Raw genomic sequence first — 15,981 nt, 5'->3', positions numbered from 1 at the left:
ATTAAATCCCCTCTTAGCCGCCTTCTTCCAATGAGAACAGACCCAAGTCACTCAGCCTTTCCTCATAAGACTTTGCTCCAGACCAGGCAACATCCTGGTAAATCTCCTCTGCACCTTTCCCAATGCTTCCACATCCTTCCCGTAAGTGAGGCTGCGCTGGCATTTTGTACAATTGCAGCATGGCATCACGGCTCTGGAACTCAATCCCTCTACCCATAAAACCTAATACACCATATACCAAAGTGGATAGGTTGGAGAAAAGATTGACAGGTTGTGTCAGGTCAAGCATGCGGGGATGAGAGGGAGGGTTGGTCATGGAATGAGGCTGGGGTGGGGAAATCTTGAAACTGATAAAATCTACATTTAGGCCGTTGGGCTGTAGGCTCCCAAGGTGGAATTTGAGGGGCTGCTCCTCCAGTTTCTGGGTGGCGTCACTGTGACACTGGAGAAGGCCCAGGATGGACATGTCACCCAGGGGGTGGGAGGAGGAATTGAAACAGTTCACGACTGGAAGGCGTTGTTGTTTGTCACGAACAGAGTGCAGGTGCTCTACAAAGCAGTCTCCATGTCTCCCCTACATCGGCGAGATCATAGCTTTCCTAGTCTTCTTCACAATAGTGATGAAGGCTCTTATATGCCTATCTGGTCGGACAGATAGCAGCCCTAACAGTGCAGCAATGCCCTAATTTCAGCAAAATTTTTGAACCGCTTATAGTCTCCCCATCACTTCCAAGTTCTGCGCACAGCAATGATATCTGAAACTGGAAGTCAATGTGTCAGCATGCTGATCACACGCAGAACCCTGGTTGGATATGCAGCTGCACTGAACAATCCTCTTACAATTATCCAGATAGTGAATTTGGTAATTTCAACTGCTGGTAATTATAGATATTTTTAAACAACCTATTCACATATTATGACACTCATACAGCGGATGGAATTTGATCTCCAGCATTGTGGCCTCGAGTTAGTGTTAATACTGGTACCACAAGAGCCCAAGCTGGTGGTTATAGATACTTTTAATCAAGCTATTCAGTCTTGTTACACCACTTCCCTGGAGTAGGTGGAATCTGAATCTGAGCTTTCTAGATCAGTAATAGGGTCACTGCCATTGCACATCGAGAGCCGTCAGTTGGTGGTTCTATGGTGTCCTTAATTTAGAGCAACTCCAAAATACTTTAAAGTCTTTAACAGAAATAACTGAACAACACAAGGTAGGGAAATATGTTTAGAACGTAAGAAATAGGAGCAATAGTAGGCCATTCATTCCTCAAGCCTGCCCTGTCATTCAGCAACATAACGGTTGATCTGACCCAGGCCTCAACTCTTCTTTTATACGAATTCAGTACAGCTATAAACTCTAGATGTTTCAAAACTCTATTAATTTCCTCTTTAAATGCTTTCAGTGATCTACCCTGCATGACTCTTTGGGGTGGAGAATTCCAGATATTCACTACCCTTCAGGAGAAGAAATCCTTTCGCATTTCAGTTCTAAATAAGGCCACCGATTCCACAACTATGTTCCTTGATGTGACATTCCACCGCTGGTGGAAACATCTCACATCTATTTTGTTAGGGCTCCTCAGAATTTTGTAGGTTTCAATGAGATTCATTCTTCAGAACTGTAATGAATAAAGCCTTAACCCATTTAGCTGTTTTTAATACATCAACCCTGTGGGTCCTAGAATCAGCTGAGTGAATCTCTCACGAACAGTCTCTAATGCTAGTATATCCTTTTTTTGAAATGCAGAGGCCAAAACCGCATACAGTATTGCAGATATGGCCTCATGAATATCCTACCATAACAAGACTTCCCTGTTTTTAACCTCCAACAGCCTAACAATAAAGCCAAAATTCCATCTGTCTTCTTAGTTACTTGTTGCACCCGAATGCTAAATTTTGATGTTTCATGCACAAGAACATCTCTGCACTGCATGTTTTTTCATGCTTCTTCATTTAAATAATAGCCTGCCTTTTGATATTTCCTAGATTAAACTTCATCTGCCAAGTTTTTGCCTATTCATTCAACCTATCCATAATCTATTGCAAGAGTTCTAACGACCTCATCACAAAATGCCCCACTAACTATTTTTATATCATCAGCAAATTTGGATGCATTATACTCTGTCTCCTTTTCCAAATCATAAATATAGATAGTAAATAATTGAAAACCTTGGACTGATCCTTGTGACGTCCCACCAGTTACTTGCTACAGAGATCAGTGTTTATGCACGTATGTTATCCGTATTATTACTAAATTTCTCTTTTCTGCCCGCATTGAATAGTGCTTTGGACTATGATGCTGTGGTCTATTCTCATCCACCCTGTGGTCTGTGCTCTCATCCAAACTTGGAACAAGAATCTCATCGCTACTAGTTAAGTGAACAGGAACAGACTTGTTAAATTCTGGATCCCAAAGCTGTCTCATTTCCAGTTCCACCCTCCTGTCCTTGACAACAGACCAAATTTGGTGCAATTAATCTAAGAGCTCTGGCTGCCTCCTGAAACATGGACACCTCTCCCCCTTCCTGTTATGTCGTACTGTCCACAATTCAGAATCCAGCTCCTTAACTGTGAACTGAAGTTCCTGGAATCGTCAACACATTTTATTCCAGGTGTGCTCCTGCAGATTGTACTGACATCCATTACTCCCATATTCTATAGCTGTAGAACACCTGGGAGGACAATTGGGCAAAATGGTGGTTTTGGCAAGTTTCTTGGAAGTCAGAGAGAAATGTAGAAGTAAAAAGGTTTAGGCGATTATAGAGTGCATTTCCCGCTCAACTGTACAACAGCAGCGTCACAAATATTGGAGGAAAGAGATTTACAAGGCCAGAATTAACTGATCTAAGGGTGAGGTTTAGATAATATATCTAAGTACGTTGCAGAACCGAAAACATTGAGAATTCCGAAAATCATGCTGAGGATAGTAAATTCATTATGTTGGAAAATATTCTCTTTAAATGTATTTTAAAAGATTATATAATTTTATTTCAGCGGTATGAAATAAATTCCATTAATTCTTATTTATTTTTACAGGCTCGTTTGGTTGCTTATGTGTTTAATAAACATGTTTGCTGATTTTCTCGTTTCCTTAGAATAAAAGCGAGAATATGTGGCACTGCAAACTGGAATTCCAGCGTTCTCTACAGGCTTTGGAACATTGAAAACGAAACGTAAAGCGCCGGAAGAATTTCACGTTTTAACATATCTCCGCAGAGGTATTAAGGCAGAGCTAGACCAGATCTCGAGTTGGTCGACTCAGCCAACAGCATTGTGGGCAGGACGGACTGGGAGCTCGCTGGTTGCCCACTGTCAGACGTACGGCCATCCGAGCTTCTGTTACTTACTTGTCAAGAGCCTGCGAGTTGCTGGCGCGCTCGGCTGGCATTGGTGTGCTACCCAGTCAGGAAAAGCGAAAACAAAAACAGAGGAAATGTAAGTTCAAACAAAAACAGTCGTGAACCACCTTAGAGAAAACAAAAAAAAGCACTTTCGTCTAGAACTTTTGCGAGGTCTGATCTTCGGCCGTATATTTTAATGTAAGATCCGAGCACCCAGAGATTTCTGCCGTCTAAGCTACTATGTGCCCTGTAGAAAATCGACCTTTGGCACTTAAATATTACCAGTGGATCCCATCCTTAATTATTTATTTGAACACCGTTGCTCGTCACCATGATGTGCATTATGGCTTGCACTTGATTCATTTGTCTAAATTGTTGCTTGGTAAGGTTACAGACCCCGCAGAATCACCGCCATGTTTCCTAAGTAATACCAGCTCTCAACGAATATTTCGAGTGTTGCCATTTATCAAAAGTTTATTGTATCCAAAAGCTTGCTTCAACATTTGGCCCAAATGAATTCACAAACACAAACAGGCAATCTAATTTTGCCCTTTCCCAGGCAGCTGTTTCATTTGCGCATAAATGCCCTGGCCAGAACAGTGCTGCAATCATAGCAAATGCAAGGTTGTTACATCAAATTTTATAGCCGATCCCACTTAACCGTTTTTTGTATCATTAAATATTCCTGTTAAGCGAAAAAAAGGCCAAAATAAACATTCCATTCATTTTGGTTAAATAAAAAGCTATAAAATTTCCATCATCTGAATAGCTTCCTAAGATTGTATTGCATTTTCCATATGGTGATCACGTCTGTAACTCATTGCAGGAATTTGTTACTGCGAACCACGATACAGCATCAATAAACGAAAAACAACATAAAAATATTGATAACCGAGTTGTAGTTCTACTGTTAGGAATGAGTTTGTTAAAATCTGATGCCAAACTGAAATGATATTATTGCACATGCGAGGATATTTCTGGTTTCCTCAGATAAAGACAGTGTTTCTATTTGTCATGATTAAATACATTTTTTCTTCTTGAAAAAATAATTTATATATTTTCTTAATAGTAATGCTTCCTTAGTTGCAACATATTATCATGCATTCATATATTTAACTTTCAATAATTCCTCTCCAAACCTGCAGAATCAGATTCTTGCTAATTTGAAAAAGATAAAACTTACCTGTCATGTATCCCCAAAGCAATTTTTCCTAATGAAGTAAGTTTGAAGAGTATTACCATTGTCATGCAGAATGTATGGCAATCAATTCACAAACATCGGAGTGAACAAATCTGTTCAAGAACAATTGAGTGATAAATATTTGCCGGGACACTGAGTAGAGCTCCCTGGCTTATTGATGAATAATCGCATGGTATGATTTCTGTCACCTAAAAGCAGTTAGAGCTTTTGTTTAATAACTTATCCAAAAGACTGCATTCTACAGATACGCAGCTGTCTCTCAGCCTGACTTATATTGTCCATTCTCCAGAGTGGGACATGAATCCTTAATTTGATTCAGAGGGGATCAAAATTCAATTGCTCTCCTGTTGCTGGCGGTACCTTTTGTAGCCTGAGCCCTAAACTCTGGAATTCCCCTCCCCTATCTCTTCAGTAAGGCTTTTGCCTCGCTTTCCTTCTTCAAGATATTTTGAACAGCTGCCTTATCTGCTCTTTTAACTCCTAATGTAGTTGAATATCATATTTAGTTTTATAATGCCCTGTGAAATACCTTGGTTAGTTTTATAGTATCTGAGTTGCCATATAAATGCAAATTGCTTTTGCTATCACACACAAAATTATTGGTCATCTGTGTCAAGTCCATAATTCCCGTCTGTTCCCAAACAATAATGAGCCTTAGCTGATGTGGCATGTATTATCAGGAGATTTTGCAAATAATGGGCTATATATACACTATCTAAGTTCGGATGAATGAGAGATGACTTCATTAAAACATTTAAAATTTAAGAAAATTTTAGATTTTATTGTCTCCTGTATTCAAGTACAGAAGTACAGGAGTGCAGTGAAAGTGCATAATTTTGCCAAACGTGGCACCATCTTGTAATACCGCAGACTGGATTTAATGGAGGAGAAGGGATTTCTCCCATCATCTGAAGACCCAATGGGAGCCCTTCATTGATTCTTTTAGGGAATTAAGTGCTACCCAGGCACTAAATTGAATGTGGCCTAGGCTATCCCCAGATCAAAGACCCCAGGGCTGGTCAGCCTAACCACTGGGAACTGCCAGTCAATCATAGTTTCAGATGATGGTAGTGCCACTGTTCAATGCTGGCCACAACTGAATCAACACCCTACTGGGGCCGAATTTCATTGATGGATCTCAGGTCACTTGCAAGTGATAACAAGATGGGGTCCACGGGGCGGTGAGGTCAGCTGAAAGGATATGGAGGTGAATCTCAGTGCCTTTTGATCAGAATGCCTTTGAATGAGTCAGAGATTTGGTTAACATACTTTCCTTAATGCCAAGATTAAATCTATTGCTGGAAGGATGAAGCCCTTAAGTAGGCATTAATAGGCCATTTGACGGCCTCAATTGGTGGTATGGCAGGATGGCCATGGATTTACTTGAGGCAAAGATGGGAAGGTGACTGGGTCTCCAAAGGTCTCCCTCCATCTGATTAATGTCATCTCAACTTCAAAGTTGCCACAGAGACAGCAGTAAATTTCGCACCGGGCCGGAGAATGCAGAACCTGGAGTGTAGTTTAAAAAGAACTGAAGGTCATTTAGGATTGAGTTTGGGAGAAGTTTCTTCACAGGGAAGGTTCTGAATCTTTAAAAATCTCTACTACAGAGGACTGTGGATGCACAGACATTGAATATACTGAAGGTTGGGTTGAATAGATCTTTGACACTAAGGGAATTAAGAGAAATGGACATCTGTTTGAGGGACAAATGGTCCAGTATTGTTCCTAAAGTCCCATGTTTCTACATCAATGATTCTTGGCTAACTGGAGACAAAGGGCAGCATTGGTGTGAGGGGTGGGCAGAGATAAAGGCAGGAGATGCATGGTTACACCATCTACAGTTGTACATCATTACTGATTGCAGAATGAGTGTGAAGTAGGATTTGAGAAGGGGCATTAGATATGAACATAGAACAATACAGCACAGAACAGGCCCTTCGGCCCTCAGTGGAAACCTGTCAAGCTCATTGGCTTCAGCAACATTGTCGGCAATGCGTCAGTGATAGCAACTTCACTTATTCCTGATATATTTTGCTCATGGGAATTATTACATGCAGCTGGGCCTGGCTCCCACTGGTTAGGTGTTGCTATCATTGGGTCATCTTTTCCTGCAAAGGAACGGGAGGTAAATGAGAGCAATGCCATGTAATTGAGTAATATAGCTACCACAGCTAAACAATGAGCAATTTTTGCAAACTGTGTGATGTGAGAGCACGGCTTCCAGTAGTGCTAAGCATCAGTGTGGCACAGTGGGTCAATGGTTAGCACTGCTGCATTACAGTGCCAAGGTCCCAGGTTCAAAACCACCCTCAGGCAACTGTCTGTGTGGAGTTTGCATGTTCTCCCCGTGTCTGTGTGGGTTTACTCAGGTTTCCTCCCACCATCCAAAGATGTACAGGTTAGGTGGATTGGCTGTGCTAAACTGCATGTAGCATTCAGGGCTGTGTTGGTTATAAGGGGATGGGTCTGGGTGGGATGCTCTGAGAGTTAGTATGGACTTGTAGGGATGAAGGGCCTGTTTCCATGCTGTAGGGATTCTATGATTCAAAATCTGAGTGTAAGCTGAGCATTTGAGTAGTGTTTAATTTTAACTTTTTATATTATGAAGGTCTGCTGAATGGTACAGAGTGAAATTAGGTGATGCAGTTTGTGGGATATATCAGACAAGGATGCATTCATTGACCTTGACAGTTTGTGTGAGATCATCAAACTTACTGCAGCACTGCTTTTAGCTCTTCAGCTATAAAATAGTGGCACTGACTGCAATAGACACCTAATCCCCACTGTATTCTCAGCACTTGATTGATGGACAACCTAGTTTCCTGACAAGAGAGAAAATATTCTCCTGAGAACCTCTTCCACTAAAGATTACAATGTATCATCCGAAAAATCTTTGACCTCTTGTGTAATTTGTGTTCCTCTTTCCAATGCTCAAATCTTCTCTAAGCAGATCGCCTCTTTCAACCTCACCTGCAGTCAGATTGTACATTCCTTTCAGAAGTGTACCTGGCTTTAAGTTGTTATAAGGTATTTGGGGAGGTGATGGCCTACTGACATTATCACAACAAAAAGATATGTTATGGGGACCTGGGTTTGAATTTTTCCATGGCAGAAGGTGGAATTTGCATTCAATAAATGTCTGGAATTTGATGAACACATGATTGCCATTTTCAGAAAAACTCATCCAGTTCACTAATGTCCATTACCTGGCCTGGCCTATATGTGACACCAGACCCACAGCGATGGGGTTCGCACTGAAGTGCACTCTGGGGATTGGGATAGGTAATAAATGCTGAGATAACAAGGTGTAGAGCTGGATAACACCGCAGGCCAAGCAGCATCAGAGGAGCAGGAAGGCTGACGTTTCGGGCCTCGAACCTTCTTCAGGAAAAAAAAGAAGGGTCTGAAGAAGGGTCTAGGCCCGAAACATCAGCCTTCCTGCTCCTCTGTTGCTGCTTGGTCTGCTGTGTTCATCCAGCTCTACACCTTGTTATCTCAGGTTCTCCAGCATCTGCAGTTCCTACTATCTCGGTAATAAATGCTGGCCTGGCCAGTGAAGCCCATTATCTGTGAATGAATACAAACAGAAAGTTGGTCCAAACTTCTTCAGTTACTTGGCTCCTCATTTCATAACCAAGTAAGTTCTTTGCACAGACGCTCTCATATAAGAGTGAAGCCTCTCTATGTAAATCAGCACTCAAGAAATTTCAATTGTATGCAGTCAAGATTGTTTTTAAATGTTTACAGCATTGGGGGTAAAGCCTGACTGCACCAACAAGACTGCCCAAGTGTGGCAATGATACTGAGTAATGCCAGCAAACCTGACCCAAGCAGGCAAGGGGCACTGAACTCAAATGGCCATCTTTTGTGGTTGTGCCCTTTCCCCATGCAAGCCTTTGGTGGAAAGTTATTAGAAGGGTACATTCTCCTAGTTGTGATGAAACACCAGAAGCCTGATGGTGCATGAGCTGCTCAACACTGTAGATCCTTTTAAGTGTGAATCCTGGTAGATGTGTAAGAGACAGTTCTAGTTGGGCATCAGTAGTGCTAAATTGGTCACTGCAATTCATAAAAGACATTGACTGAATAAGGTATCTAATGGAGATGCTTGGCCAATGCTAACAGCAAGAGAACCCTTGTGTGTGAAAGTCCTCTGCAGTGGCAACTTTACAATGCTAAGTCACACTTGTAGGAGTAGTGAGTAGAGAGTTGTACATACCCTGACAGAGTATAGCAGATCCTTCTGTGGTACTGGAGCTAGGTCCCCCTGAGCCACCCATAGTCACTGACCTCTGGAGCGATCTCTGTCCAGGCTTCATCTGTTAGGATAGCTTCTTGTTGACATCTTTAGGGATAGGAATTTCCCTTGTCTCCTGGACAGCCTTCAGGAGAACCTCTCGGGAGACAATGCAAAAGTACAGTGTTGCTTTTTGATGTTCTCTGACATCTTCAGAGATGGTGGCGGGTTGGGGGTGGTGGTGAGCAGAGGGCGAATGAGGCAATTATGTTGAATAAATTGAAGTGTCATCCAGGTGCCTCTAAATATGGTCCTAGATTTCAGAGCCTGAAAGGTTCTAGGTGGGTTCCTTGCATATAGAAATTGGGCACTTTACCTGTGTATATATTTTATATAATATATATATATTATGTATGTGTGTAATGAGATGCATATAATGTAATTGCATGGGAAAACCCTTCTGTCCCTCCTACTTTTGCACCCACTGCCACACATTAAAAGAAAATTACACTCTTGTGTTTACGCAGTACTTCAGTACTAAGCCTTCAGATGCATTTTTAGGACCACTAGGAAAGTTCAGATTGTGGTTATAAGTAATGAGGACTGTAATTATGTCTTAAATCCAGGCTTTCAAACAAAATTAGTCTTAGTACAATGCACCCATGAGGCATTGTCTAAAATAACTCCCACATACTTTAAACAAAAGTTGTATGATGGTTAAAATGCACTGACATTTCTCCTGAAGCATTTTATTTATTTGGGAATTGATTATATTTGAGAATTTCAACACTAAAATTTGGATAACTTTAGCTGCATTTTGCCATTGATGGATTTAAAATTCTTCTCACCTCAGGTTCGCTGCTGTGAGTCAGTTCCTGATCTCATTTTCCTCACTCATAGCTGCTACTATGAAATCACAAGCAAAAATACCTAGTTATTTCATGAGATACATGTGATAATAATGAAGATCAGGAAGAAGGCAGAAGAATGGTGTTAAAAAACATACCAGCCATGATCGAAGATGGAGTAGACTTGATGGGTCAAATGGCCTAATTTAGTTCCTACATACTATGGTCTTGTGTGTTGGTTCCGATACTCTGATGTAATGTATTCATAGAGGGATTTGATCATGTGGCACCTGACGCAAAATGCTTGACTACATGATATTTGCTCACTGTTTGCAAATGTTTTAGTGTTTACCTTAGTTGAGTGTCTAAGTATTACCTGGCCCTAAGTAAAATATTTGGCCTTGTTTATGATGAGATAACTAACATAATTTTTAAATCAAGGCACGTTAAATAATAGAAAGATTTCAGAATAAGTAGACTTTTTAAAAAAATTCATGATTGTAATAATGGTCTCATTGATGAGGCAGCATTTATTGCCCATCCCTAACTGCCCAGAGAGCAGTTCAGAATCAACCACATTGCTGTGAAGTCACATGTACGCCAGACCAGATAAGGATGGCAGTTTACTTCCCTAAAGGGACATTAGTAAACTAGATGGGTTTTTCCTGACAATCTGCAATAAATTCAGGGTCATCATTAGATTCTTAATTCCAGATATTTTCATTAAATACAAATTCCACCATCTGCTGTGGCAGGATTCAAACCAACATCCCCAGAATGTTGTCTGGGTCTCTGGTTTAACACACTAGCGGTAATGCTACTTGGTCATTACCTCCCCACAAGACGATGAATAAATAAATTAATACAAGACAACTATTTACTTCTGGGCGAGGTGGATGGAGACTGTGGGCATCTAGTTGCTCACTAATAATGTGATAGTACCAGGTCCTCCAATTACCAATTGAGAATTGAGACAGGTTGAAAGCAATTTTCACCTTGATTTATGGTCTTCTGAAAAACATTAACAAAATATGAAGGAAAGGTAGCAACTAATTTGGATTTTCAATTCTGGTAATTGTATTACTGTGTATTCCTTAAAATTTCTTTTAGCGAAAGGTACAATCCTTGCCCTTTCTCACAATAAGCTTCTAATCTCCCATTATTATAAAATTTACTGGTGTGATCTCCTCCGTAATTTATCTGGTCTAAGGCTTTGCTTTAACAAAGGCTTTTAGGAGCAAATTCAGCATTCCAGCCAAACTCTGCATGAATATTTTTTAAAAACACCCTTTTAATTTTTTTTTTCAATTGCCTTAAATTGATGTCCATTTTTGCTGCTTTGATAACTAACGGAAATAATCCATGATTGTCTTTCCAAAGCTGTAACACCACATTTCTGGTAACATTCTGAAAAATCTTCACTACACTTTGTCTATTAATTGTCCACATTTCATGGAATGAGATCTTTAAAATTTTTGTAGTACTCCAATTATATTCTGGCTAATTCATTAAAAGACATTAGTTTTTTTGTCTTTGTATTCTACTCACACCAACAGTTCAACTTGCATTTTCAATCGCCTTTATCTAGTTTATGCTGCCATTTTAATGACCTTTATGTCTTGACATCAAAGTCCTTCTCCAATTCTACCTAAAACGTTATTTAACGTTATTGTCTATTGCTTTCAAAATTCATACTATGATTAAAATCTGCAATTAACAGTATTAATACTCCACATGAAGTTTGTTTTATAACAACTCCTTGTGTTCTAAAATAAACTTTATAGGGATTGGCCCAAGTAAAGTGTGAGGATAAACTGTTCCAATATCACAGAGTGTTTCTTCCTGTAATACATCATCATGCAATGCACAGTGAATTATTCTGTTACTTCAGTGAAGTTGTGCTTAATCTTGACTATTCCTTTAAGGTCTCACAGAATAAATGGGGTAAATATGAACATCTGTGTAGCCATGTTTCCAACAACATTATTGGAAGACTAGTGAATTTTCCACCCAACAATCATATGCCCAAATCGATACTGTCATTACCACTTTAACCCCTAAACTCCAGGCGTATCGAGTCAACATGCCAGACATAGTAGTGCACCATTCCCCCATTGAATCCAGGATGGTTATACCTATTAATGAACCTCTTCCCGCATTATCCTTTTCCCTTCCATTATCTAACATTACTGTGCCCTTACAGATTAAGTTGCACACATCACAATTATTATACCATCTGCATCCTAGCATGTTGCCTCCAATCCCTACAAATGAGTTCCTGTTTCCCTATCACTGCAGTGGCCCCAATAACCCCTTCTGTCCCCCAACCATAAATTTCAATGAACAGACTCCCATAACTGCCTGTGGCCCACACCCTTCACTGACTTAGATGGACATTGAGATGATGACAACTTTCTTCAGCCATAGACCTGTGCCATAGGCTCTGCCACAGAAACTGGTTGCGGCTAAAACAGTGAATGTATTTAAGAAGAAGTTAAATCTTCTTAGGGATGAAAGGATCAAAGGAAATGGAGACATCTGGGGAGCAGATATTGAGTTGGATGATCAGCCATGATGATTTGAAAGTTGGAGCAAGCTTGAACCAGCTTATTCCTACTCCTATGTTTCTATGACAGCCATAATTAATGAGTGACCAGACTCCTGAGTGATATCTGTGGAGCTTCCCAACTGACTTACCATCATTCCTCAGACCAGACCTGCAGAACCAACCATGTCAAACTCCCAGACTGTAATCAGACAGATGCACTGATGTCCCAAGAGCAAAATAATCTGAGCCATTAAAGGTGGTGTTGGAAAATATTTGTACAATTTCAAATTTTTTTGGGAAGGGCTTTTAGAGTTACTGAACCAAAGTAAGTAGATGTAGTTAAGGATAAATCAGCCAAGATCTAATGGAATGGAGAACAGACTTAAAGAATTGAGTTGTTTACTCATTTTTATATTGCATCAGAAATGGAAAACAGCAAAAATCATTAATATTGTACGTACAGAAATAGAAATTAAAGTCTATTTAGGATGTGACAAAACAAATTTGAAAAGGAAGATCAAAACTAGACAAAAGTCAGAAGTCATATCTGTCACCTACAATTATAAGAAAGAAATTACTCATTTTAAGAGCTAAATGATGGACAAAGTACATCTGAGACAGTGAAAATACATTAAAAAGAAAGTAGTGGAATTAAAATATCCTGAAAATACATTGCTTTTCTGATTTATTCTAACCCTTCCAGATGCCCGAGGAAGGTACAATATGATACTACTGGAAGGTACTATATGATTTTCCTAGCCAATAACCAACAATTTTAGAAATCGCTAGAATTGAGGCACAATTTTAAAATAAATTGAAAGGGGGCTCTTACAAAGAACTTTGAATATTTTTTCCCTAGGAGGTGGAAAGGGAGACAAGGAAGATCGTACTCCCAAGAATGACATTTTCCTGTCAGACAATATATCCCCTTCAGTGGGTGTGCATCTTGGATTTGCTCCCTAAGGAGCAGATGCCTGCATCCGAGTCAACCAAATCTAGAAGGGTCATGATTGACAAATATATTCGATTCTATCACCTTTGACAATTTCATCTCTTTCCAACTTTTTAAATGTTTTGTTCATTGACTATTAAACTCCTTAACTGTTTCTTTGTGATTAGTTTTCGGAGATTTGATTCCCATTTTTGCCTTTGGCTGTCAACTGCCCCCTAATTTTATTTCATCCCTACATTCCAGATTCCTGTTCTTATTTAGGACCAATGTCAGGAATGTTGCCTCACATTTACTCTTTTATTTATTCCAATAATAGTAATTTTGGTTCACAATTGTACCATCATTCCTCAGAAGATAAAACACAGCAGCTCCATACAGATGTCTGTTTGTAAAATGTAAGTATCTAGGGATGTTTTACAGATTTCATGACCTTTTTACATGTTTGGTTCTAGTCACAAGATTCAAAAGGATGAATCTACAGGGACAAACACAATGAATTTTACATATTTGTTGTCTATTGGACAGAATTGCAATTCAATACAACCAAAAGCAAATGTAATGGGGATAGAAGATGCTCCATAGAATTGACCCTGCTGGTTGCTGATTACATAGATAAATGGTAGCAATTTGTAAGAGGAGGTGTACATGAGCAAGCCAGTGCTGTTTTGTGTATTCATACATTATCCAATAATTCTGGAAGAATAGCAATAAAGTATTCCCAGAAGAATAAGCATGTTGTTTGTGATATTGTTGTAGTATAGTTATATATTGTGGAATTCTATTTTGAAGAGCTAACATTGAAACTAATATGCATAACATCCTGGAATTCCCAGTGGAAATCTCCTGTGGTAGATTTGCAAAAAATTCATAATTTGCCGTTTATTCTGTATCTTTGATGCCTTCGAAATCTTTTGCAAAAAGATACAATTGGAAAGCCCTTACAAAAATTCTACACCAAGTTGTGATTTACAAATGTAATCATGTTATCCTCCTGAAGGAAATGAAACAACTGAAAAGAAAAAAAGAGTGGAGGTTTTTGATATATCAATGTGTGTTTGGTATTCATTGTAAGAGTAGAAAGTAAAATAATTACAGCATTTACACATAATGAACAGAGAGAGAGAGAGAGAGATATAGTCATGCAAAGAACTGCACCAGCTAGTCATTAATCAAAACACCACAAATAAACAGTGACATGTTATGTTACTCAGTTGAACTCATTGTGTATGTACATAATTTAGAAGTTTAATTTATGACTCTATATGTAATTTACATCATACTGACAATAGAATTTACCAGTATTTGACAACAAGTCATTTCTCAATATTCTTGAAGTTTCAGACCACCACAAGTGATCCTGAAGTGTAAAAACAATCAAGCCTCAATGGCATGAAGCAAGCTTACAATTGCTCTTCACACTGCCAGCTGCTCCAACATTAAATATGACATTAAACTGTCACAAAAACACATACAAAATTGAAAGATGACCGTAAAGAACACAAAGATAAAGAACATTCCAAAGTGATACCAAGGTGAGGTACTATTAATTGCTAATGTTCAGGTAACATCTACAAATACTCTGGAGCAATATAATGATAATATTCTTTGCCATATCAGCATTGATATTACATCAATTTGATGGGATACACTCACATCTACAATCATTAAACTTAAACAACATCCAGGAAAACACCACCAAACAGATGGTTCAATACTGATTAGAAGTTGCCAGCCCAGTTCTAACTCAAGCTGTTGAAAGTGTCATCGAAACCACTATAAATCATGATGTCTAGCCACACATACACATTGATTTATCTGATTATCAACACCAGTACGCTAATATTGTTAAATCGATGTGAGTTACCTGACTGAGTAAAGTGATCCTTTTACAAGTATTTGTTTGAATATGCATTTCCAAGTTTCAGGGGTAAAGTATAGCTCCTTCACTATTGCTGGTAGAAATAAGGTGATACTGTTTAAATGTATTTCACTCGCTGTTGCAAAGTTGGGTACAGTACTTGTAGATTGGAAGGCAGGACGTTAGAATTTGGTGTTGGTAACATATTGCTGTTTGTAAAATGGTAGGGGGGAAGCATTGCCCGAACCCTTTAAAAGATGTGGTTTTTCTATGCTTAGAGATTTAAACAAAATGTCTGTGAGCAGCAGCTTGTGGGTTTGCAGGTGCACAGACAACATTCAAATTGAAACATTTATATCAAAAAGTCATACACTTAGCAGGCCAGCAGCGTGTTTTGTTATCGAGACAACAAGTTTTGATTTCTTCAATCAATTTGAATCAAGCACTTAGATACCAAAAACCAATTAAATTTAAATCTGATGGTTTTGAAAACATAGGACCAATCCTACTGTACAAAAAACATGATATGTCATAAGGGTATAAAAGGATAGGGCAGTTGGAAAAAATCAGTAGAACTAACTGCCATCTGCTTGAGTTAACAGCTGTCAGCTCATGAGAGAGAATTGCTGACTCTCATAGTCCTCTCTTAAGTGTTAGAGAAAGCACCATCCAAATCAAAGGTACCTAAAGCAAAGCTAGTTAATATTCCTGGCAGAAGAATCAACGGAGAAGGCGTTCCTGACAGAATAATTGACAGAGAAAGCGGTCCTGGCAAAATACTCGATGGAGAAGGCACATAACATACCGGAAGTCACATAACCTGGTTGTAATTTCGAAAGACTGAAGCCTATGTTATGTTTTATTTTTATGTAAGTGGGACTTGTGTTTATTGGATCAGCATACCATTAGAATCTTGTTTTATTTGGGAACAGTTAGTAGTTAGAAGGGGTGTATTCTGTTTGTTAATAGTTTAGTTAATTTGTTCACTGT

At 39.1% G+C, this 15,981-nt stretch overlaps 1 protein-coding gene and 1 long non-coding RNA gene across 8 annotated transcripts in view; one reads left to right on the top strand and one right to left on the bottom strand.

Annotated features, from left to right (window-relative positions):
- Window positions 1–15,981, bottom strand: part of prkn (parkin RBR E3 ubiquitin protein ligase) — a 977,400-nt gene that overhangs the window by 788,049 nt on the left and 173,370 nt on the right. The window contains exons 1-2 of one of the 7 annotated variants that reach the window (XM_059648415.1): window positions 4,528–4,849; window positions 3,351–3,398 (exon numbers count right to left, since the gene is read on the bottom strand). The exons of the other annotated variants lie outside the window; for them this stretch is intronic. The gene's annotated coding sequence lies outside the window, so the exon portion shown is untranslated. Of the gene's footprint in view, window positions 1–3,350; window positions 3,399–4,527; window positions 4,850–15,981 lie in introns of those variants that run through there. 7 annotated transcript variants of the gene reach the window in all.
- On the top strand, window positions 2,716–13,413 carry LOC125454672 (uncharacterized). The gene is made up of 3 exons (XR_007248078.2): window positions 2,716–2,853; window positions 3,099–3,438; window positions 9,639–13,413. It is a non-coding gene; the product is annotated as an uncharacterized LOC125454672 (long non-coding RNA).

The sequence above is a fragment of the Stegostoma tigrinum genome, chromosome 9 (assembly GCF_030684315.1).
Source record: "Stegostoma tigrinum isolate sSteTig4 chromosome 9, sSteTig4.hap1, whole genome shotgun sequence".
In the NCBI taxonomy this organism is placed as follows: Eukaryota; Metazoa; Chordata; class Chondrichthyes; order Orectolobiformes; family Stegostomatidae; genus Stegostoma; species Stegostoma tigrinum.
Note: the sequence above shows the minus strand (reverse complement) of the source record. Positions and strands in the feature narration are given on the sequence as shown.